This window comes from Panulirus ornatus, chromosome 17, assembly GCF_036320965.1.
Source record: "Panulirus ornatus isolate Po-2019 chromosome 17, ASM3632096v1, whole genome shotgun sequence".
Taxonomy (NCBI): Eukaryota; Metazoa; Arthropoda; class Malacostraca; order Decapoda; family Palinuridae; genus Panulirus; species Panulirus ornatus.
In genome coordinates this window covers 37,221,234-37,248,440 of record NC_092240.1, presented here as the reverse complement: position 1 = coordinate 37,248,440, position 27,207 = coordinate 37,221,234, and positions in this window count along the sequence as shown.

Below are 27,207 nucleotides of genomic sequence, written 5' to 3'. Positions count from 1 at the left end.
GGTATTCAAGTATGGAGAGTTAGTATTCAAGTATGGAGAGTTAGTATTCAAGTATGGAGAGCTAGTATTCAAGTATGGAGAGTTAGTATTCAAGTATGGAAAGTTAGTATTCAAGTATGGAAAGTTAGTATTCAAGTATGGAGAGTTAGTATTCAAGTATGGAGAGTTAGTATTCAAGTATGGAGAGTTAGTATTCAAGTATGGAGAGTTAGTATTCAAGTATGGAGAGTTGGTATTCAAGTATGGAGAGTTAGTATTCAAGTATGGAGAGTTAGTATTCAAGTATGGAGAGTTGGTATTCAAGTATGGAGAGTTAGTATTCAAGTATGGAGAGTTAGTATTCAAGTATGGAGAGTTAGTATTCAAGTATGGAGAGTTAGTATTCAAGTATGGAGAGTTGGTATTCAAGTATGGAGAGTTAGTATTCAAGTATGGAGAGTTAGTATTCAAGTATGGAGAGCTAGTATTCAAGTATGGAGAGTTAGTATTCAAGTATGGAAAGTTAGTATTCAAGTATGGAAAGTTAGTATTCAAGTATGGAGAGTTAGTATTCAAGTATGGAGAGTTAGTATTCAAGTATGGAGAGTTAGTATTCAAGTATGGAGAGTTAGTATAACCTTTGAGTGATGAGACCCAGAGCGCTGTGCTGTACTGGACGAGATTATTGTGGTGGATGTAACGATATGGTGAACATGAACCAAGAAATGTTTACTGTAATTACAGGCGTCACACACACACACACACACACACACACACACACACACACACACACCGAACACACACACACACACACACACACACACACCGACACACACACACACACACACACACACACACACAAAGAAAACGATAGCGATGCGTCTCAAATGTCGTGTTCCTTGAGAGCAGGACGTGGGACCAGGTAGCAGGACGTGGGATCTGGGAGCAGGACGTGGGACCTGGGAGCGGGACGTGGGACCTGGGAGCAGGACGTGGTATATCCTTTAATCGTTCACATTTTTTTTGTTCTTTTTTCAAAAACGCCAAAACGTTTATTTGTCAGTCAAGCAACAGACATACAACACATTTGGTTGAACATCAGAGACCCAGGTGAGTGTCCAGCCTGTCGTCCACGCCATTTCCCTCACCAGCGAGGTAGCGTTAAGAACAGAGGACTGAGCCTTTGAGGGGAAATCCTCACTTGGCTCCCCTCTCTGTTCCTTCTTCTGGAAAATTAAAACGAGGCGGGACAGTTGGCATAACAGATCCCTACAACAGAGCAGAGAGGCGTTACTTGTGTCCTGCGACGGACGAGGACGTACACGACCCAGGAATTAGCCAACGTAACGCACATCACATCCCGCACGACGGCCCAGCTCACACTCCTGCTGGCAAACTACAAGTGGAGGAACTCCTGTGGCGCCAGCTACCGCATCCTGCTGCCTTGGGAGGGTCTGCTCCACTCACGTGAAGACCATGGTACGACCCTTGCATCTGAAGGCCTGGCATTTCACCTCGCTCTCCACTGGTCCAAGGTCAAGCCTTCAGACTCAAGGGTCGTACCGTCTAACCTCATTAAGTCGTACTCTCGTGCTTAACGATCGTCTCCACGGACGACCTCTTCATTTCCAAGGAACCGGAAAAAAAAAACATAATGTAAGAGAGAAATTCTGGTGTCGTCCTTAATGATGCAATGGGGACGAGGAAGCCTGGCTTCCTTCCCGGAACACGACTGCCTCTCCGACATTTCGTGCAAGTGTCACCTGTACATAATTAAGGCACTGGAGTCACCACCTCAGGCAGGAGAGGACTTGTTTAATATTCCCGGGAAGGTCGTACTCACGGCCCGCTGCACCGCTGACCTTCAACATGGACACTGAACATGATAGAAAAAGAGAGAAAGGAAAGAGAAATACTTTTTGTCATACGTGTACCATTAGACTTACATCCGAGTACCACACACACACACACACACACACACTCACAAGAGTGCCAAGATACACACTGAACTTGAGCTGATACACGACTCATGAAATTCAGCTCACATGAAATTAGGATGGAGACACAGTCACAGAAGACCTCAACATGAATATTATGTGGCAGGAAATAAGCTATGTGTGGCGCGGGGGTTCTGGGGTTGATATCGTCCCTGAGTCCCATGTTAGCATGATAGTTAAACAGTGGGGAACACTAGGTCACATGGAAGTGGTGAACACTAGGTCACATGGAAGTGGGGGAACACTAGGTCACATGGAAGTGGGGAACACTAGGTCACATGGAAGTGGGGAACACTAGGTCACATGGAAGTGGGGAAACACCAGGTCACATGGAAGTGGGGGAACACTAGGTCACATGGAAGTGGGGGAACACTAGGTCACATGGAAGTGAGGGAACACTAGGTCACATGGAAGTGGGGAACATTTGGTCACATGGAAGTGGGGGAACACTAGGTCACATGGAAGTGGGGAACACTAGGTCACATGGCAGTGGGGAACACTAGGTCACATGGAAGTGGGAGAATACTAGGTCACATGGCAGTGGGGGAATACTAGGTCACATGGAAGTGGGGAACACAAGGTCACATGGAAGTGGGGGAACACTAGGTCACATGGAAGTGGGGGAACACTAGGTCACATGGCAGTGGGGAACACTAGGCCACATGGAAGTGGGGGAACACTAGGTCACATGGAAGTGGGGGAACACTAGGTCACATGGAAGTGGGGAACATTTGGTCACATGGAAGTGGGAGAATACTAGGTCACATGGAAGTGGGGGAATACTAGGTCACATGGAAGTGGGGAACACAAGGTCACATGGAAGTGGGGAACACTAGGTCACATGGAAGTGGGGGAACACTAGGTCACATGGAAGTGGGGTACACTAGGTCACATGGAAGTGGGGAACACCAGGTCACATGGAAGTGGGGGAACACTAGGTCACATGGAAGTGGGAGAACAGTAGGTCACGTAGAAGTGGGGAACACTAGGTCACATGGAAGTGGGTGAACACTAGGTCACATGGAAGTGGGGAACACTAGGTCACAAGGAAGCTGGTGCACGTCTTCTGTAAGACTAACACTAGAATCTGCTTCTCAGGTTTGGTCACCGGACCTAAAGAAGCACACAAGAGCTGCTAGAGAAGGTCTGGAGGAGGACAACAGAGATGGTACCAGAATTAAAACAGCTGAGCTACAGAGAAAGGCTAGAAATCTGAACTTTGTTCACCATGGAAGAGAGAAGAGTAAAGGGTGACCTAATCACAACCTTGAAGTTTTTAAAACCAGACTGATGACGTAAACAGAGAGCAGTTCTTCGAGAGATGTAGGGATAGAACCACCAGAGAAGGTAGTCTAGAGCTTAGTGCAGAAGGTGAAAATAATTCATCTTAGAGCAACAGTGGTCACACTGTGGTCATGGCTGGCTCGGGGCATTAGTACCTGGTGGTCAGAGCCTCTGAACCTTCAGGAAGATTCAGGCGCCGAGATGAAGTGTCTGAAGCTGATTCCCTCACAGCCCTCTAGTGATCGATGGCAACTGCCTACCCATGCTTATGTGACCAAGTGTTCCCCCACTTCTATGTGACGTAGTGTTCCCCCACTTCTATGTGACCTAGTGTTCTCCCACTTCTATGTGACCTAGTGTTCCCCCACGTCTAAGTAACCCAGTGTTCCCCCACTTCTAAGTGACCTAGTATTCCCCCACTTCTATATGACCTTGTGTTCCACCACTTCTATGTGACGTAGTGTTGCGCCACCTATGACCATTTGCATCGACCTACTCCTGTAAGGCCGGTGTCTCTCATCTGCTCCACATCAAAACAAAATACTCGAGTAGACAGGAGGTGGAGCAGCAGGACCTACGGTGTGCTGTGACCGTGACAAAGCCAAGACTCACCAATGTGGTTGATGGCACGCAGCACCACCCAACATTTTGTAAGAAAAATATCACTAATAACTGTTTCGGGAGTATTCGACCCTAAAGAATTTGTACTATTATTTATTTTCAGTTTCATGAACGTATTCAAAGAATTTTTAAAAATTCACCTTTATATACTGCAATGATGAAGAGGATATTATATATATATATATATATATATATATATATATATATATATATATATATATATATATATATATATATATATATATTCTTTTTTTAGCGCAAGGAAACATATATATATATATATATATATATATATATATATATATATATATATATATATATATATATATATACACACAATCCCTGGGGATAGGTGAGAAAGAATACTGTCCATATATTCCCCACGTGTCGTACAGGGTGACTAAAAGGTGTGGGAGAGGGGGGCTGGAAATCCTCTTATCTTGTTTTACTTTCCATAAAAAGAGACAGAGAAGGGAGCCTGTGGGGGATTTTTTCCTCTAAGGATCAGTCATCTGCTTTTGACGTCATCTCGCTAACGCGGGAAAAGGTGAATATGTATAAAAAAAAAAAAAAGTATATATAATTTTATCATTTTCTATTATACTTAGTCGCTGTCTCCCGTGTTAGCGAGGTAGCGCAAGGAAACAAACGAAAGAATGGCCCAGCCCACCCACATACACATACATAAATGCCCACACACGCACATATACATACCTATACATTTCAATGTATACATACATATACATACAAAAACCATATATATATATATATATATATATATATATATATATATATATATATATATATATATATATATATATGTGTGTGTGTGTGTGTGTACATATTCATACTTGCTGCCTTCATCCATTCTCGTCGCCACTCCGCGATACATGAAACAGCACGCACCTCCCCCTGCGCGTACGCGAGGTATCGTTAGGAAAAGACAACAAAGGCCACATTCGTTCACACTCAGTGTCTAGCTGTCATGTGTAATGCACCAAAACCACAGCTCCCTTTCCACATCCAGGTCCCAAAACCTTTCCATGGTTTACCCCAGACGTTTCACATGCTCTGGTTCAATCCAGTGACAGCACGTCGAACCCGGTATACTACATCGTTCCAATTCACACAATTCCTCGCACGCCTTTCACCCTCCTCTATGTTCAGGCCCCGATCGCTTAAAATCTTTTTCACTCCATCTTTCCACCTACAATTTGGTCTCCCACTTCTCATTCCCTTCACGTCTGACACATATATCCTCTTTGTCAATCTTTCCTCATTCATTCTCTCCATGTGACCAAACCATTTCAATACACCCTTTTCTGCTCTCTCAACCACGCTCCTTTTATTACCACACATCTCTCTTAACCTTTTGTTACTTAATCAAAGCACCTCACACCACATATTGTCCTCAAACATTTCATTTCCAACATATCCACCCTCCTCCACACAATCTTATCTTTAGCCCATGCCTCGCAACCATATAACATTGTTGGAAACACTATTCCTTCAAACATACCCATTTTTGCTCTCCAAGATAACGTTCTCTCCTTCCACACATTCTTCAACGCTCCCAGAACCTTCGCCCCTTCCCCCACCCTGTGACTCACTTCCACTTCCATGGTTCCATCCGCTGCTAAATTCACTCCCAGATATCTAAAACACTTCGCTTCCTAGTGTTTTTCTCCATTCAAACTTACCTCCCAATCAACTTGTCTCTCAACCCTACTGATCCTAATAACCTTGCTCTTATTCACATTTACTCTCAGCTTTCATCTTTCACACACTATACCAAACTCAGTCACCAACTTCTGCAGTTTCTCATCCGAACCAACCAACAAGCTGTATCATCAGCGAACAACTGACTCACTTCCCAATCCCTCTCATCCACAAGAGACTGCATACTTGCCCCTCTCTCCAAAACTCTTGCATTCACCTCCCTAACAACCCCATCCATAAACAAATTAAACAACCATGGAGGCATCACGCACACCTGCCACAAACTGACATTCACTGGAAACCAATCATTTTCCTCTCCTACTCGTACACATGCCTTACATCCTTTTTAAAAGATTTTACCGCTTCTAGCAAGTTACCTCCCATATCATATACTTTTAACACCTTCCACAAAGCATCTCTATCAACTCCATCATGTGTCTTCTCCAGATCCATAAATGTTACGTACAAATCCATCTGTTTTTCTAAGTATTTCTCATACATTCTTTAAAGCAAACACCTGATCCACACATCCTTTACCACTTCTAAAACTATACACACACACACACACACACATACACACAAATATATATATATATATATATATATATATATATATATATATATATATATATATATATATATATATATATATATATATATTCATTTATTATTCGTCTATTTTGCTTTGTCGCTGTCTCCCGCGTTAGCGAGGTAGCGCAAGGAAACAGACGAAAGAATGGCCCAACCCACCCACGTACACATGTATATACATACACGTCCACACACGCATATATACATACCTATACATCTCAATGTACACATATATATACACACACAGACATATACATATATACACATGTACATAATTCATACTGCCTGCCTTTATTTATTCCCATCGCCACCTCGCCACACATGGAATAACATCCCCCTCCCCCCTCATGTGTGCCAGGTAGCGCTAGGAAAAGACGACAAAGGCGCCATTCGTTCACACTCAGTCTCTAGCTGTCATGTAATAATGCACCGAAACCACAGCTCCCTTTCCACATCCAGGCCCCACACAACTTTCCATGGTTTACCCCAGACGCCTCACATGCCCTGGTTCAATCCATTGACAGCACGTCGACCCCGGTATACCACATCGTTCCAATTCACTCTATTCCTTGCATGCCTTTCACCCTCCTGCATGTTCAGGCCCCGATCACTCAAAATATTTTTCATTCCATCTTTTCACCTCCAATTTGGTCTCCCACTTCTCGTTCCCTCCACCTCTGGCACATATATCCTCTTGGTCAATCTTTCCTCACTCATTCTCTCCATGTGACAAAACCATTTCAAAACAACCTCTTCTGCTCTCTCAACCACACTCTTTTTATTTCCACACATCTCTCTTACCCTTACATTACTTACTCGATCAAATCACCTCACACTACATATTGTCCTCAAACATCTCATTTCCAGCACATCCACCCTCCTGCGCACAACTCTATCCATAGCCCACGCCTCGCAACCATACAACATTGTTGGAACCACTATTCCTTCAAACATACCCATTTTTGCTTTCCGAGATAATGCTCTCGATTTCCACAAATTCTTCAAGGCTCCCAGAATTTTCGCCTCCTCCCCCACCCTATGATTCACTTCCGCTTCCATGGTTCCATCTGCTGCCAGATCCAATTCCAGACATCTAAAACACTTTACTTCCTCCAGTTTTTCTCCATTCAAACTTCCCTCCCAACTGACTTGACTCTCAATCCTACTGTACCTAATAACCTTGCTCTCATTCACATTTACTCTTTACTTTCTTCTTTCACACACTTTACCAAACTCAGTCACCAGCTTCTGCAGTTTCTTACATGAATCAGCCACCAGCGATGTATCATCAGCGAACAACAATTTGACTCACTTCCCAAGCTCTCTCATCCACAACAGACTGCATACTTGCCCCTCTTTCCAAAACTTTTGCATTCACCTCCTTAACAACCCCATCCATAAACAAATTAAACAACCATGGAGACATCACACACCCCTGCCGCAAACCTACATTCACTGAGAACCAATCACTTTCCTCTCTTCCTACGCGTACACATGCCTTACATCCTCGATAAAAACTTTTCACTGCTTCTAACAACTTGCCTTCCACACCATATAATCTTAATACCTTCCACAAATCATCTCTATCAACTGTATGATATGCCCTCTCCAGATCCATAAATGCTACATACAAATCCATTTGCTTTTCTAAGTATTTCTCACATACATTCTTCAAAGCAAACACCTGATCCACACATCCTCTACCACTTCTGAAACCACACTGCTCTTCCCCAATCTGATGCTCTGTACATGCCTTCACCCTCTCAATCAATACCCTCCCATATAATTTACCAAGAATACTCAACAAACTTATACCTCTGTAATTTGAGCACTCACTCTTATCCCCTTTGCCTTTTGCCTTTGTACAATGGCACTATGCAAGCATTCCGCCAATCCTCAGGCACCTCACCATGAATCATACACACATTAAATAACCTTACCAACCAGTCAACAATACAGTCAACCCCTTTTTTAATAGATTCCACTGCAATACCATCCAAACCTGCTGCCTTGCCGGCTTTTATCTTCCGTAAAGCTTTTACTACCTCTTCTCTGTGAAGAGAAGAGGTAGGTAAACCAAATGTTTACCAAATGGCGTCCTAGCTTCGTCTCTTCGATGTATATCAACTGACTGTTATACTTCTCTCTTGTGTCTCCCCTGATGATGTGATTATTACACAAAAGTGCACTTGGGAACTTTTCGTGTTTCATTTTCCCCGTGGACTCATAGGAATATATATATATATATATATATATATATATATATATATATATATATATATATATATATATATATATATATATTTTTTTTTTTTTTTTTTTTTTGCTTTGTCGCTGTCTCCCGCGTTTGCGAGGTAGCGCAAGGAAATAGACGAAAGAAATGGCCCAACCCACCCCCATACACATGTATATACATACGTCCACACACGCAAATATACATACCTACACAGCTTTCCATGGTTTACCACAGACGCTTCACATGCCTTGATTCAATCCACTGACAGCACGTCAACCCCGGTATACCACATCGCTCCAATTCACTCTATTCCTTGCCCTCCTTTCACCCTCCTGCATGTTCAGGCCCCGATCACACAAAATCTTTTTCACTCCATCTTTCCACCTCCAATTTGGTCTCCCTCTTCTCCTCGTTCCCTCCACCTCCGACACATATATCCTCTTGGTCAATCTTTCCTCACTCATTCTCTCCATGTGACAAAACCATTTCAAAACACCCTCTTCTGCTCACTTAACCACGCTCTTTTTATTTCCACACATCTCTCTTACGCTTACGTTACTTACTCGATTAAACCACCTCACACCACACATTGTCCTCAAACATCTCATTTCCAGCACATCCATCCTCCTGCGCACAACTCTATCCATAGTCCACGCCTCGCAACCATACAACATTGTTGGAACCACTATTCCTTCAAACATACCCATTTTTGCTTTCCGAGATAATGTTCTCGACTTCCACACATTCTTCAAGGCTCCCAGAATTTTCGCCCCCTCCCCCACCCTATGATCCACTTCCGCTTCCATGGTTCCATCCGCTGCCAGATCCACTCCCAGATATCTAAAGCACTTCACTTCCTCCAGTTTTTCTCCATTCAAACTCACCTCCCAATTGACTTGACCCTCAACCCTACTGTACCTAATAACCTTGCTCTTATTCACATTTACTCTTAACTTTCTTCTTTCACACACTTTACCAAACTCAGTCACCAGCTTCTGCAGTTTCTCACATGAATCAGCCACCAGCGCTGTATCATCAGCGAACAACAACTGACTCACTTCCCAAGCTCTCTCATCCCCAACAGACTTCATCCTTGCCCCTCTTTCCAAAACTCTTGCATTCACCTCCCTAACAACCCCATCCATAAACAAATTAAACAACCATGGAGACATCACACACCCCTGCCGCAAACCTACATTCACTGAGAACCAATCACTTTCCTCTCTTCCTACACGTACACATGCCTTACATCCTCGATAAAAACTTTTCACTGCTTCTAACAACTTGCCTCCCACACCATATATTCTTAATACCTTCCACAGAGCATCTCTATCAACTTTTGGATGTTAATGTGCTGAGAGGTGCAACTGGAGGGATGTCTGATCATTATCTTGTGGAGGCTAAGGTGAAGATTTGTATGGGTTTCCAGAAAAGAAGAGTGAATGTTGGGGTGAAGAGGGTGGTGAGAGTAAGCGAGCTTGGGAAGGAGACTTGTGTGAGGAAGTACCAGGAGAGACTGAGTACAGAATGGAAAAAGGTGAGAACAATGGAAGTAAGGGGAGTGGGGGAGGAATGGGATGTATTTAGGGAATCAGTGATGGATTGCGCAAAAGATGCTTGTGGCATGAGAAGAGTGGGAGGTGGGTTGATTAGAAAGGGTAGTGAGTGGTGGAATGAAGAATTAAGAGTATTAGTGAAAGAGAAGAGAGGCATTTGGACGATTTTTGCAGGGAAAAAATGAAATTGAGTGGGAGACGTATAAAAGAAAGAGACAGGAGGTCAAGAGAAAGGTGCAAGAGGTGAAAAAAAGGGTAAATGAGAGTTGGGGTGAGAGAGTATCATTAAATTTTAGGGAGAATAAAAAGATGTTCTGGAAGGAGGTAAATAAAGTGCGTAAGACAAGGGAGCAAATGGGAACTTCAGTGAAGGGCGCAAATGGGGAGGTGATGACAAGTAGTGGTGATGTGAGAAGGAGATGGAGTGAGTATTTTGAAGGTTTGTTGAATGTGTTTGATGATAGAGTGGCAGATATAGGGTGTTTTGGTCGAGGTGGTGTGCAAAGTGCGAGGGTTAGGGAAAATGATTTGGTAAACAGAGAAGAGGTAGTAAAAGCTTTGCGGAAGATGAAAGCCGGCAAGGCAGCAGGTTTGGATGGTATTGCAGTGGAATTTATTAAAAAAGGGGGTGACTGTATTGTTGACTGGTTGGTAAGGTTATTTAATGTATGTATGACTCATGGTGAGGTGCCTGAGGATTGGCGGAATGCGTGCATAGTGCCATTGTACAAAGGCAAAGGGGATAAGAGTGAGTGCTCAAATTACAGAGGTATAAGTTTGTTGAGTATTCCTGGCAAATTGTATGGGAGGGTATTGATTGAGAGGGTGAAGGCATGTACAGAGCATCAGATTGGGGAAGAGCAGTGTGGTTTCGGAAGTAGTAGAGGATGTGTGGATCAGGTGTTTGCTTTGAAGAATGTATGTGAGAAATACTTAGAAAAGCAAATGGATTTGTATGTAGCATTTATGGATCTCGAGAAGGCATATATATATATATATATATATTTATATATATATATATATATATATATATATATATATATATATATATATATATATATATATATATATATGCTGCCTCCACTGACCACATTCCATCATTATTTTTATCCTCTACACCAGTGGCTCCAGAACAGTTTAAGGTCATTTACTCTTTTTCATATATATATATATATATATATATATATATATATATATATATATATATATATATATATATATATATATATTATCCCTGGGGATAGGGGAGAAAGAATACTTCCCACGTATTCCCTGCGTGTCGTAGAAGGCGACTAAAAGGGGAGGGAGCGGGGGGCTGGAAATCCTCGCCTCTCAATTTTTTTTAATTTTCCAAAAGAAGGAACAGAGAGGGGGGCCAGGTGAGGATATTCCCTCAGTGGCCCAGTTCTCTGTTCTTAACGCTACCTCGCTAACGCGGGAAATGGCGAATAGTTTGAAAAAAAAAAAGAAAAAAAAAAAAAATATATATATATATATATATATATATATATATATATATATATATATATATATATATATATATATATATATATATATATGTTCTTTTTTTTTTCTTTTAAACTATTCGCCATTTCTCGCGTTAGCGAGGTAGCGTTAGGAACAGAGGACTGGGCCTTTTTTGGAATATCCTCACCTGGCCCCCTTCTCTGTTCCTTCTTTTGGGAAAAAATAAAAAAAACGAGAGGGGAGGATTTCCAGCCCCCCGCTCCCTCCCCTCTTAGTCGCCTTCTACGACACGCAGGGAATACGTGGGAAGTATTCTTAATCCCCTATCCCCAGGGATAATATATATATATATATATATATATATATATATATATATATATATATATATATGAAAAAGAGTAAATGACCTTAAACTGTTCTGGAGCCACTGGTGTAGAGGATAAAAATAATGATGGAATGTGGTCAGTGGAGGCAGCATACGGTAGGATGTGGTCAGTGGAGGCAGCATACAGTAGGATGTGGTCAGTAAAGGCAGCATACAGTAGGATGTGGTCAGTGGAGGCAGCATACAGTAGGATGTGGTCAGTGGAGGCAGCATACAGTAGGATGTGGTCAGTGGAGGCAGCATACAGTAGGATGTGGTCAGTGGAAGCAGCATACAGTAGGATGTGGTCAGTGGAGGCAACATACAGTAGGATGTGGTCAGTGGAGGCAACATACAGTAGGATGTGGTCAGTGGAGGCAACATACAGTAGGATGTGGTCAGTGGAGGCAACATACACAACGTTGCATGACAGCCGATAACGTGGAAGGCATGAGGCCCAGCCAGTGTTAAACTCATGGCCTCGCCGTACAATATTAAGTGGCCATTACACATATATAACTCAACGACCAGGTAACTAAAATCAAACACTGTCAAGTGTTGATGTGTATATCAAGAAAATCTCGCTGGAAGAAAATGTGCATTACTGACAATGGTCAATACAGAAAAATGTTATAAAAGAAATGCAACGAAGAATTGTATCAGACAACAATTACTAATAGGCAACTCTATCAGCTGATATGTCAGGCATTAACCTCACGTTTTCTTTCATTTCTAGATAGATAAAGCTTAGAGCCAATAGGCTATCTATCTATTATTCTTAGACACTGGAGGAACAGGTTAAGAGCTATAGTGCAGCATACTCCAGGGGTCCATAATCTGCGACAAGGAAAATCAAACCAGCCACTCAGGTTAGGCCAGGCCAGACGTGTTATTCAACACACACACACACACACGCACTCTCTCTCTCTCTCTCTCTCTCTCTCTCTCTCTCTCTCTCTCTCTCTCTCTCTCTCTTGTAACACGTAATGGATCCAGACTAGGGAAAGTAACACGATGAAACGGTTGTGACGAGATCCATAACAAAGGGGATCCGGGGTTGAGGCTTGGCTGTCTCTCTCTCTCGAACGAAACGAAAGGAAATCAATATAGAAATAAAAGATAAATCATTTGAGCCAACAAGGCTGTGGAAATCAGTGAGATATAGTGAGGAACGGAATCAGAGGTTATCACAGTTGGAGGAGGAGACATGGAGACAGCAATCAAATCAAGGATCCTGAAATGTGGGATCACACAAGACACGAAATTACGACACTGAAAGGTAGAGTCAAGGATCATAAACACAGAACGAAACTAGCTGAGGAGATCCAAGACGCCAGATGACACAGGAAAGATAACATGACTGAAATGTGAATAAAAATGGTCACTTGGGTGTTTTCTGGATGCCACAGAGACTGTACAACAAGAGCTGCCTGTAATACACACGACACAAACAACTGGAATAAAAACTGGTTGAAGAAGGAGAGCTGGAGAAACTGTGAGGGTTGATCAACGAGATGCAGGGCAAAAGAAAAAAAAGACTTGAGGTCGTGGAAAGAGAGGTACAATGAGAATCAAGCGAAGCTGGAGAGAAAATAATATGTTCTGTTACGAAACAATTGGAGAAATTTACGACCAGGAAGACGGAAGGTTTAGAAAGGTGCACAACATTCACTCAAGACTCTGTGTTGACTGACAGATAAAGTAGAGATATTAGAGGACAACAGATATGTAGGATGAGGACTGAACAGTGAAGAGTATAGCAGATAAGGAAGTGGCTAGCGCTAAAATCAGAAAGATTAGCGAAGGAGGAAGTTAACAGATATAAAAGAAGCAGCCGTGAAAACATGGCAGAGACTTGAAGACAACGATGATACAAACAACAGACGAATCCAAGATGTGGACAACAGTACACACATGGTTCCCTCGAGGCCTTTAAGCACTCAGGGAGGCTCCAGTCATCCAAGGATGTACATGATGGACGATGCTTGGCTTAGCTTAGTGAGTCTACTTTATATATCCAAATATACAATACTAAACATACACACCCCCAGTCTGCCGGGGGTATGTAAATATAGCATCAAGAACACACTTCTAGATAAATACCATCACGCATCACTACCTTACACATGTACACACACCAGTCTTCTCTCCCAATTCAATCTAGCCCTTCTCCTGTCCCACCTCTTCTTCCTCTCCCTCAACCATCTTGACAGAGAGAGAGCGAGAGAGAGAGAGAGAGAGAGAGAGAGAGAGAGAGAGAGAGAGAGAGAGAGAGAGAGAGAGAGAGAGAGAGAGAGAGAGAGAGAGAGAGAGAACGCTGGCCTTCGCCCCCAGAGTTGCTTGACAGCTAGCCATTTAATTGCTGTCCAGCGTCCATAGGATATCCTAGTTGCTCTCCTGCCTCTCTAGTCCTCTCCTGCCTGACTTCGTCCACACAGCCGCCTCGCTGCCTCCTGCCCTCACGTCAGAGCGGACGTCCACTATTCCATAATCAATTATTTTCATTTCACACAAGACGAGAGTCACTCGGGCTGGGTACCGCCGTCATGCACCACCGAATCATTCGTCTCTGACCTTTTCCTTAAATGTCACCCTCAGACCCAGATAAGCATTTCCGTTCCAGCCTCACACTGGCTACTCCTCGGGGCAGATGAAACACTCAACATCACTGTGATGGTCATGAACCTTCGAGGTACAACCTGGACAACAGACACGTCTCAGTGGTGTACGTGTTAGTGTGAAATATATACTGGTTCTCTGCTCAGCAACGATACTGGACCTTGTCTCACAACATGTACACCTATCTGTACACACGGTGAGGGGGCTCCACGCACTCTGGTCCCTTGTCTCCTTACCCTTATCTTCTTGTCGTAAACATCACTGAACTTCTCAGTGCATTAACTTCCACGGGTCTATAACTCTTTTGATGGACAAATTTTCCCTCAAGTCCTTTCGTCCACCTCCCTTGTCTAACTTCAAGTTGTGCCCTTATGTTCTCGACGGTGTTCTAGCACCAGAAAACTGCTCTGGAAGCTGTTCTATTACAGAGAACTGTTCTGAACGCTCTTCTAGCACTAGAAAACTGTTCTAGACGTTGTTCTAGAACGAGAACTGTTCTAGACACTTCTTGCACCAGAGGACTGTTCTGAACGCTGATCTAGCACCAGAAAACAAACTGTTCTGGACGCTGTTTTAGCACTAGAGAACTGTTCTCGACGATGTTCTGGCACCGGAGAACTATTCTGGACGTTATTCTAACCAGAGAACTATTCTGAGCGCCGCTCTAGCACCACACGATTGTTCTGAGCGCTGTTCTAGCACCAAAAGACTGTTCTGGACGCTGTTTTAGCACTAGAGAAGTGTTTTGGACGCTGTTCTAGCAACACAGAACTGTTCTGGACGTTGTTCTGACACCAGAAAACTGTTCTGGATGCTGTTCTAGTACCAGAAAACTGTTCTGTGTTTCAGGTCGTCATGGCTTCTTAGAAGTCGTACATAATTATCATGTTTCCATTCTCCTAACATCCACTGTGGACAGACTGAGAGTTACCTTCCTCTAATGGGGACAGACTGAAGGTTTCCATCCTCCACTGTGGGCAGGCTAAGGGTTTCCATCCTTCACTGTGGGTAGACTGAGGGTTTCCATCCTCCACTGTGGGCAAACTGAAGGTTTCCATCCTCCACTGTGGACAGACTAAGGGTTTCTATCCACCACTGTGGGCAGACTGAAGGTTTCCATCCTCCACTGTGGGCAGACTGAGGGTTTCCATCCTCCACTGTGGGCAAACTGAGGGTTTCCATCCTTCACTGTGGGCAGACTGAGGGTTTCTATCCACCACTGTGGGCAGACTAAGGGTTTCCATCCTCGACTGTGGGCAAACTGAAGGTTTCCATCCTTCACTGTGGACAGACTAAGGGTTTCTATCCACCACTGTGGGCAAACTGAGGGTTTCTATCCACCACTGTGGGCAGACTAAGGGTTTCTATCCACCACTGTGGGCAGACTAAGGGTTTTCATCCTCCACTGTGGGCAGACTGAGGGTTTCCATCCTTCACTGTGGACAGACTAAGGGTTTCTATCCACCACTGTGGGCAAACTGAGGGTTTCTATCCACCACTGTGGGCAGACTAAGGGTTTCTATCCACCACTGTGGGCAGACTAAGGGTTTTCATCCTCCACTGTGGGCAGACTGAGGGTTTCCATCCTTCACTGTGGACAGACTAAGGGTTTCTATCCACCACTGTGGGCAGACTGAGGGTTTCTATCCACCACTGTGGACAGACTAAGGGTTTCTATCCACCACTGTGGGCAGACTGAGGGTTTCTATCCACCACTGTGGACAGACTAAGGGTTTCTATCCACCACTGTGGGCAGACTGAGGGTTTCTATCCACCACTGTGGGCAGACTGAGGGTTTCTATCCACCACTGTGGGCAGACTGAGGGTTTCCATCCTCCACCGTGGGCAGACTAAGGGTTTCCATCCTCGACTGTGGGCAAACTGAAGGTTTCCATCCTTCACTGTGGCCAGACTGAGGGTTTCTATCCACCACTGTGGGCAGACTGAGGGTTTCTATCCACCACTGTGGGCAGACTGAGGGTTCATCCTCCACTATGGACGGACTGAGGGTGTCCATTCTCCATTGTAGGCAGACTGAGGGTTTCCATCCTCCACTGTGGACATTCTGAGTGTTTCCATCCTCGACTGTGGGTAGATTGAGGGTTTCCATCCTCGACTGTGGGCAGACTGAGGGTTTCCATCCTCTACTGTGGGCAGACTGAGGGTTTCCTCCTCATATCATACTGTTCTGGTACCATTCTTATGTTTTACTTGTTTCTGCTGGGTCATGAACACTCCACAAAGCCAGGCAGTACAACAGACTGGTATATACACATGTACTTAGTCATGTATACACAAACACATACGAAGCACTCACACACACACCCATACACACCTGAATGCTCCCATGCATGATGCACTTTTTATTCTGCAGCATATATGTAGTGAACGAGCTACTGAAGCATCCTCAACAACCCAAAATAATGATAATAGTAAAAAAAAAAAAAAAAAAATAGAGAAGGTGACACTAGACTTGGTGCTAAGGTACAGCGAGAGGTTCAAAGCCATAAACTTGCCCATAACAGAAGAGAAAGGAGTAATAAGTGATTTGAACACAACATTCAAATTCCTGAACCGGTTTGGATCATTCTGACTAGTGAGCAGTTCTCCGAGAGATATAAGAACTGAATAACTAAGAGACACAACAAGAAAGCAAGAAAAATGTGTTAGTAAAGATATAAGAAAATACATTAACAATATCAACGTAATGTAGAACGTAATAAGGCACAACACTTAATTTCAAATGTTGAAAATATACAAACATTCATAAAACCTTATGACAATAGAGAGTCCAGCTGATGAGGCTCCACGAGTGTAGAACTCCCTCCCCGTGCCATGCAAACAAGTACGTAATAATAGGTATACAGGTAATTATAAGAAAAACAAAAAACAACAAACTCATATACACATAAACAGACATATACAGACGATCTTTGTCATACCCCACACTGCTAAACTGTCAGCAGTGTCAGGTTGTTATCTCGCAGTGTGAGCTGACGGTCATCTAGTAATATAAGGTTGTCACCTAGTAGTGTGAGCTGACACTTACCCAGCAGTGTCAGGCTGTCAGCCAGCAGTGAATGTTAAGTCATCTAGCAGTGTCAGGTTACCAAGTGACGAACACACTTGCCGTGGGTAATCGGATACAATGCAAATCACCACGACCTTTGACACAGTGTGTGTGTGCGTGTGAGTAGGTGTGTGGGTGCATTTGAATGAGTATATGAATTCATTTCTTTATTATACCCTGGGATTCTTTTCTACAAGTGGTCTGGTGTTAACCCATTACCCGTCTGTTCTTGCAGCTCCAAGGCTGCGCTACAATCACTAACACGGACTCCTCTGGGACAGAAACATTTTGAAGAGACTGTTCTGTTTCGTCAAGTGTTAATGATAGAGTGTGGGAGTGTGGGAACAGCTGTACATATATATATATATATATATATATATATATATATATATATTTTTTTTTTTTTTTTTTTTTATACCTCGTCGCTGTCTCCCGCGGTTGCGAGGTAGCGCAAGGAAACAGACGAAAGAAATGGCCCAACCCCCCCCATACACATGTACATACACACGTCCACACACGCAAATATACATACCTACACAGCTTTCCATGGTTTACCCCGGACGCTTCACATGCCTTGATTCAATCCACTGACAGCACGTCAACCCCTGTATACCACATCGCTCCAATTCACTCTATTCCTTGCCCTCCTTTCACCCTCCTGCATGTTCAGGCCCCGATCACACAAAATCCTTTTCACTCCATCTTTCCACCTCCAATTTGGTCTCCCTCTTCTCCTCGTTCCCTCCACCTCCGACACATATATCCTCTTGGTCAATCTTTCCTCACTCATTCTCTCCATGTGCCCAAACCATTTCAAAACACCCTCTTCTGCTCTCTCAACCACGCTCTTTTTATTTCCACACATCTCTCTTACCCTTACGTTACTTACTCGATCAAACCACCTCACACCACACATTGTCCTCAAACATCTCATTTCCAGCACATCCATCCTCCTGCGCACAACTCTATCCATATCCCACGCCTCGCAACCATACAACATTGTTGGAACCACTATTCCTTCAAACATACCCATTTTTGCTTTCCGAGATAATGTTCTCGACTTCCACACATTTTTCAAGGCTCCCAAAATTTTCGCCCCCTCCCCCACCCTATGATCCACTTCCGCTTCCATGGTTCCATCCGCTGACAGATCCACTCCCAGATATCTAAAACACTTCACTTCCTCCAGTTTTTCTCCATTCAAACTCACCTCCCAATTGACTTGACCCTCAACCCTACTGTACCTAATAACCTTGCTCTTATTCACATTTACTCTTAACTTTCTTCTTCCACACACTTTACCAAACTCCGTCACCAGCTTCTGCAGTTTCTCACATGAATCCGCCACCAGCGCTGTATCATCAGCGAACAACAACTGACTCACTTCCCAAGCTCTCTCATCCCCAACAGACTTCATACTTGCCCCTCTTTCCAAAACTCTTGCATTTACCTCCCTAACAACCCCATCCATAAACAAATTAAACAACCATGGAGACATCACACACCCCTGCCGCAAACCTACATTCACTGAGAACCAATCACTTTCCTCTCTTCCTACACGTACACATGCCTTACATCCTCGATAAAAACTTTTCACTGCTTCTAACAACTTGCCTCCCACACCATATATTCTTAATACCTTCCACAGAGCATCTCTATCAACTCTATCATATGCCTTCTCCAGATCCATAAATGCTACATACAAATCCATTTGCTTTTCTAAGTATTTCTCACATACATTCTTCAAAGCAAACACCTGATCCACACATCCTCTACCACTTCTGAAACCACACTGCTCTTCCCCAATCTGATGCAGGGAAAAAATGCAATTGAGTGGGAGAAGTATAAAAGAAAGAGACAGGAGGCCAAGAGAAAGGTGCAAGAGGTGAAAAAAAGGGCAAATGAGAGTTGGGGTGAGAGACTATCAGTAAATTTTAGGGAGAATAAAAAGATGCTCTGGAAGGAGGTAAATAGGGTGCGTAAGACAAGGGAGCAAATGGGAACTTCAGTGAAGAGCGTAAATGGGGAGGTGATAACAAGTAGTGGTGATGTGAGAAGGAGATGGAATGAGTATTTTGAAGGTTTGTTGAATGTGTCTGATGACAGAGTGGCAGATATAGGGTGTTTGGGTCGAGGTGGTGTGCAAAGTGAGAGGGTTAGGGAAAATGATTTGGTAAACAGAGAAGAGGTAGTAAAAGCTTTGCGGAAGATGAAAGCCGGCAAGGCAGCAGGTTTGGATGGTATTGCAGTGGAATTTATTAAAAAAGGGGGTGACTGTATTGTTGACTGGTTGGTAAGGTTATTTAATGTATGTATGACTCATGGTGAGGTGCCTGAGGATTGGCGGAATGCGTGCATAGTGCCATTGTACAAAGGCAAAGGGGATAAGAGTGAGTGCTCAAATTACAGAGGTATAAGTTTGTTGAGTATTTCTGGTAAATTATATGGGAGGGTATTGATTGAGAGGGTGAAGGCAGGTACAGAGCATCAGATATATATATATATATATGTATTTTTTAACTTTCTAAAATGGGAAACAGAAGAAGGAGTAACGCGGGGAGTGCTCATCCTCCTCGAAGGCCCAGACTGGGGTGTCTAAATGTGTGTGGATGTAACCAAGATGTGAAAAAAGGAGAGATAGGCAGTATGTTTGAGGAAAGGAACCTGGATGTTTTGGCTCTGAGTGAAACGAAGCTCAAGGGTAAAGGGGAAGAGTGGTTTGGGAATGTCTTGGGAGTAAAGTCAGGGGTTAGGGAGAGGACAAGAGCAAGGGAAGGAGTAGCAGTACTCCTGAAACAGGAGTTGTGGGAGTATATGATAGAATGTAAGAAAGTAAATTCTCGATTAATATGGGTAAAACTGAAAGTTGATGGAGAGAGATGGGTGATTATTGGTGCATATGCACCTGGGCATGAGAAGAAAGATCATGAGAGGCAAGTGTTTTGGGAGCAGCTGAATGAGTGTGTTAGTGGTTTTGATGCACGAGACCGGGTTATAGTGATGGGTGATTTGAATGCAAAGGTGAGTAATGTGGCAGTTGAGGGAATAGTTGGTATACATGGGGTGTTCAGTGTTGTAAATGGAAATGGTGAAGATCTTGTAGATTTATGTGCTGAAAAAGGACTGGTGATTGGGAATACCTGGTTTAAAAAGCGAGATATACATAAGTATACGTATGTAAGTAGGAGAGATGGCCAGAGAGCGTTATTGGATTACGTGTTAATTGACAGGCGCGCGAAAGAGAGACTTTTGGATGTTAATGTGCTGAGAGGTGCAACTGGAGGGATGTCTGATCATTATCTTGTGGAGGCTAAGGTGAAGATTTGTATGGGTTTTCAGAAAAGAAGAGTGAATGTTGGGGTGAAGAGGGTGGTGAGAGTAAGTGAGCTTGGGAAGGAGACTTGTGTGAGGAAGTACCAGGAGAGACTGAGGACAGAATGGAAAAAGGTGAGAACAATGGAAGTAAGGGGAGTGGGGGAGGAATGGGATGTATTTAGGGAATCAGTGATGGATTGCGCAAAAGATGCTTGTGGCATGAGAAGAGTGGGAGGTGGGTTGATTAGAAAGGGTAGTGAGTGGTGGGATGAAGAAGTAAGATTATTAGTGAAAGAGAAGAGAGAGGCATTTGGACGATTTTTGCAGGGAAAAATGCAATTGAGTGGGAGATGTATAAAAGAAAGAGACAGGAGGTCAAGACAAAGGTGCAAGAGGTGAAAAAGAGGGCAAATGAGAGTTGGGGTGAGAGAGTATCATTAAATTTTAGGGAGAATAAAAAGATGTTCTGGAAGGAGGTAAATAAAGTGCGTAAGACAAGGGAGCAAATGGGAACTTCAGTGAAGTGCGCAAATGGGGAGGTGATAACAAGTAGTGGTGATGTGAGAAGGAGATGGAGTGAGTATTTTGAAGGTTTGTTGAATGTGTTTGATGATAGAGTGGCAGATATAGGGTGTTTTGGTCGAGGTGGTGTGCAAAGTGAGAGGGTTAGGGAAAACGATTTGGTAAACAGAGAAGAGGTAGTAAAAGCTTTGCGGAAGATGAAAGCCGGCAAGGCAGCAGGTTTGGATGGTATTGCAGTGGAATTTATTAAAAAAGGGGGTGACTGTATTATTGACTGGTTCGTAAGGTTATTTAATGTATGTATGACTCATGGTGAGGTGCCTGAGGATTGGCGGAATGCGTGCATAGTGCCATTGTACAAAGGCAAAGGGGATAAGAGTGAGTGCTCAAATTACAGAGGTATAAGTTTGTTGAGTATTCCTGGTAAATTATATGGGAGGGTATTGATTGAGAGGGTGAAGGCATGTACAGAGCATCAGATTGGGGAAGAGCAGTGTGGTTTCAGAAGTGGTAGAGGATGTGTGGATCAGGTGTTTGCTTTCAAGAATGTATGTGAGAAATACTTAGAAAAGCAAATGGATTTGTATGTAGCATTTATGGATCTGGAGAAGGCATATGATAGAGTTGATAGAGATGCTCTGTGGAAGGTATTAAGAATATATGGTGTGGGAGGAAAGTTGTTAGAAGCAGTGAAAAGTTTTTATCGAGGATGTAAGGCATGTGTACGTGTAGGAAGAGAGGAAAGTGATTGGTTCTCAGTGAATGTAGGTCTGCGGCAGGGGTATGTGATGTCTCCATGGTTGTTTAATTTGTTTATGGATGGGGTTAACTGTTAGGGAGGTGAATGCAAGAGTTTTGGAAAGAGGGGCAAGTATGAAGTCTGTTGGGGATGAGAGAGCTTGGGAAGTGAGTCAGTTGTTGTTCGCTGATGATACAGCGCTGGTGGCTGATTCATGTGAGAAACTGCAGAAGCTGGTGACTGAGTTTGGTACAATGTGTGGAAGAAGAAAGTTAAGAGTAAATATGAATAAGAGCAAGGTTATTAGGTACAGTAGGGTTCAGGGTCAAGTCAATTGGGAGGTAAGTTTGAATGGAGAAAAACTGGAGGAAGTAAAGTGTTTTAGATATCTGGGATTGGATCTGGCAGCGGATGGAACCATGGAAGCGGAAGTGGATCATAGGGTGGGGGAGGGGGCGAAAATCCTGGGAGCCTTGAAGAATGTGTGGAAGTCGAGAACATTATCTCGGAAAGCAAAAATGGGTATGTTTGAAGGAATAGTGGTTCCAACAATGTTGTATGGTTGCGAGGCGTGGGCTATGGATAGAGTTGTGCGCAGGAGGATGGATGTGCTGGAAATGAGATGTTTGAGGACAATGCGTGGTGTGAGGTGGTTTGATCGAGTAAGTAACGTAAGGGTAAGAGAGATGTGTGGAAATAAAAAGAGCGTAGTTGAGAGAGCAGAAGAGGGTGTTTTGAAATGGTTTGGGCACATGGAGAATGAGTGAGGAAAGATTGACCAAGAGGATATATGTGTCGGAGGTGGAGGGAACGAGGAGAAGTGGAAGACCAAATTGGAGGTGGAAAGATGGAATGAAAAAGATTTAGTGTGATCGGGGCCTGAACATGCAGGAGGGTGAAAGGAGGGCAAGGAATAGAGTGAATTGGATCGATGTGGTATACCGGGGTTGACGTGCTGTCAGTGGATTGAATCAGGGCATGTGAAGCGTCTGGGGTAAACCATGGAAAGCTGTGTAGGTATGTATATTTGCGTGTGTGGACGTATGTATATACATGTGTATCGGGGTGGGTTGGGCCATTTCTTTCGTCTGTTTCCTTGCGCTACCTCGCAAACGCGGGAGACAGCGGCAAAAAAAAAAAAAAAAAAAAAATATATATATATATATATATATATATATATATATATATATATATATATGCATTACACATGACAGCTAGAAACTTATCGTGTGTCATTTTCCCCGTGGACTCATAGGAACATATATATATATATATATATATATATATATATATATATATATATATATATATATATATATACATGTAAATATGTATTTTTTTTCTTTTTTTTTTTTTTTTTTGCTTTGTCGCTGTCTCCCGCGTTTGCGAGGTAGCGCAAGGAAACAGACGAAAGAAATGGCCCAACCCACCCCCATACACATGTATATACATACATCCACACACGCAAATATACATACCTACACAGCTTTCCATGGTTTACCCCAGACGCTTCACATGCCCTGATTCAATCCACTGACAGCACGTCAACCCCGGTATACCACATCGATCCAATTCACTCTATTCCTTGCCCTCCTTTCACCCTCCTGCATGTTCAGGCCCCGATCACACAAAATCTTTTTCACTCCATCTTTCCACCTCCAATTTGGTCTCCCACTTCTCCTCGTTCCCTCCACCTCCGACACATATATCCTCTTGGTCAATCTTTCCTCACTCATTCTCTCCATATGCCCAAACCATTTCAAAACACCCTCTTCTGCTCTCTCAACCACGCTCTTTTTATTTCCACACATCTCTCTTACCCTTACGTTACTTACTCGATCAAACCACCTCACACCACACATTGTCCTCAAACATCTCATTTCCAGCACATCCATCCTCCTGCGCACAACTCTATCCACAGCCCACGCCTCGCAACCATACAACATTGTTGGAACCACTATTCCTTCAAACATACCCATTTTTGCTTTCCGAGATAATGTTCTCGACTTCCACACATTCTTCAAGGCTCCCAGGATTTTCGCCCCCTCCCCCATCCTATGATCCACTTCCGCTTCCATGGTTCCATCCGCTGCCAGATCCACTCCCAGATATCTAAAACACTTTACTTCCTCCAGTTTTTCTCCATTCAAACTTACCTCCCAATTGACTTGACCCTCAACCCTACTATACCTAATAACCTTGCTCTTATTCACATTTACTCTTAACTTTCTTCTTTCACACACTTTACCAAACTCAGTCACCAGCTTCTGCAGTTTCTCACATGAATCAGCCACCAGCGCTGTATCATCAGCGAACAACAACTGACTCACTTCCCAAGCTCTCTCATCCCCAACAGACTTCATACTTGCCCCTCTTTCCAAAGCTCTTGCATTCACCTCCCTAACAACCCCATCCATAAACAATTTGTTTAATTTGTTTAATATATATATATATATATATATATATATATATATATATATATATATATATATATATATATATATATATATATATATATAAACGCATTCCCCGCGTGTCGTAGAAGGCGACGAAATGGGACGAGAGCGGGGGCTAGAAACCCCCCCTCCTTGTACTTTAACTTTCTAAAAGAGGAAACAAAAGAAGGAGTCACGCAGGGAGTGCTCATCCTCCTCGAAGGCTCAGACTGGGGTGTCAAAATGTATGTGGATGTAACCAAGATTAGAAAAACGGAGATAGGTAGTATGTTTGAGGAAAGGAACCTGCATGTTTTGGCTCTGAGCGAAACGAAGCTCAAGGGTAAAGGTGAAGAGTGGTTTGGGAATGTCTTGGGAGTAAAGTCAGGGATTGGTGAGAGGACAAGAGCAAAGGAAGGAGTAGCTCTACTCCTGAAACAGTTGTGGGAGTATGTGATAGAGTATAAGAAAGTAAACTCTAGACTGATATGGGTAAAACTGAAAGTGGACGGAGAGAGATGGGTGATTATTGGTGCATATGCACCTGGGCATGAGAAGAAAGATCATGAGAGGCAAGTGTTTTGGGAGCAGCTGAATGAGTGTGTTAGTGGTTTTGATGCACGAGACCGGGTTACAAATGATGGGTGATTTGAATGCAATGGTGAGTAATGTGGCAGTTGAGGGAATAACTGGTGTACATGGGTTGTTCAGTGTTGTAAATGGAAATGGTGAAGAGCTTGTAGATTTGTGTTCTGAGAAAGTACTGGTGATTGGGAATACCTGGTTTAAGAACAGAGATATACATAAGTATACGTATATAAGTATGAGAGATGGCCAGAGAGCGTTATTAGATTACGTGTTAATTGATAGGCTTGTGAAAGAGACTTTTGGATGTTAATGTGCTGAGAGGTGCAACTGGAGGGATGTCTGATCATATCTTGTGGAGGCGAAGGTGAAGATTTGTACAGGTTTTCAGAAAAGAAGAGAGAATGTTGGAGTGAAGAGAGTGGTGAGAGTAAGAGAGCTTGGGAAGGAGACTTGTGTGAGGAAGTACCAGGAGACACGGAGTGCAGAATGAAAAAAGGTGAGAGCAAAGGACGTAAGGGGAGTGGGGGAGAAATGGGATGTATTCAGGGAAGCAGTGATGGCTTGCGCAAAAGATGCTCGTGGCATGAGAAGCGTGGGAAGTGGGCAGATTAGAAAGGGTAGTGAGTGGTGGGATAAAGAAGTAAGATTATTAGTGAAAGAGAAGAGAGGCATTTGGACGATTTTTGCAGGGAAATAGTGCAAATGACTGGGAGATGTATAAAAGAAAGAGGCAGGAGGTCAAAAGAAAGGTGCAAGAGGTGAAAAAGAGTTGCATATGAGAGTTGGGGAGAGAGAGTATCATTAGATTTTAGGGAGAATAAAAAGATGTTTTGGAAGGAGGTAAATAAAGTGCGTAAGACAAGAGAACAAATGGGAACATCAGTGACGGGGGCTAATGGGGAGGTAATAACAAGTAGTGGTGATGTGAGGAGATGAGTGAGAATCTGAAGGTTTGTTGAATGTGTTAGATGATAGGGTGACAGATATAGGGTGTTTTGATCGAGGTGGTGTGCGAAGTAAGAGGGTCAGGAAGAATGGTTTGGTAAACAGAGAAGAGTTAGTGAAAACTTTGCGGAAGATGAAAGCCGGCAAAGCAGCGGGTTTGGGTGGTATTGCAGTGGAATTTATTAAAGAAGGGGGTGACTGTGTTGTTGACTGGTTGGTGAGGATATTCAATATATGTATGGCTCATGGTGAGGTACTTGAGTATTGGCGGAATGTATACATAGTGCCATTGTACAAAGGCAAAGGGAATAAAGGTGAGTGCTCAAATTACAGAGGTATAAGTTTGTTGAGTATTCCTGGGAAATTATATGGGGGGGGGGGGGTATTGATTGAGAGGGTGAAGGCATGTACAGAGCATCAGATTGGGGAAGAGCAGTGTGGTTTCAGAAGTGGTAGAGGATGTGTGGATCAGGCGTTTGCTTTGAAGAATGTATGAAAGAAATACTTAGAAAAACAAATGGATTTGTATGTAGCATTTACGGATCTGGAGAAGGCATATGATAAGAGTTGATAGAGATGCTCTGTGGAAGGTATTAAGAATATATAGTGTGGGAGGTAAGTTGTTAGAAGCAGTGAAGAGTTTTTATCGAGGATGTAATGTGTGGCTGGGTAGCGACGGGAATGGCTGAGGAAGCAAGCATGAATATGTACATGTGTATATATGTATTTGTCTGTGTATGTATATGTATGTATACAATGAAATGTATAGGTATGCACATGTGCGTGTATGTATATGCATGTGTATGTGGGTGGGTTGGGCCATTCTTTCGTCTGTTTCCTTGCGCTACCTCGCTAAAGCGGGAGACAGCAATAAAGTATGATAAATAAATATACATATATATATACATATATATATATATATATATATATATATATATATATATATATATATATATATATATATATATATATATAGTTTGTTCGTTTTGTTTTATTAAAACAGACATACATATATATACATGTACATATTCACACTTGCTGCCCTCATCCATTCTCCTCGCCAGTGGGCAGATTAGAAAGGGTAGTGAGTGGTGGGATAAAGAAGTAAGATTATTAGTGAAAGAGAAGAGAGGCATTTGGACGATTTTTGCAGGGAAATA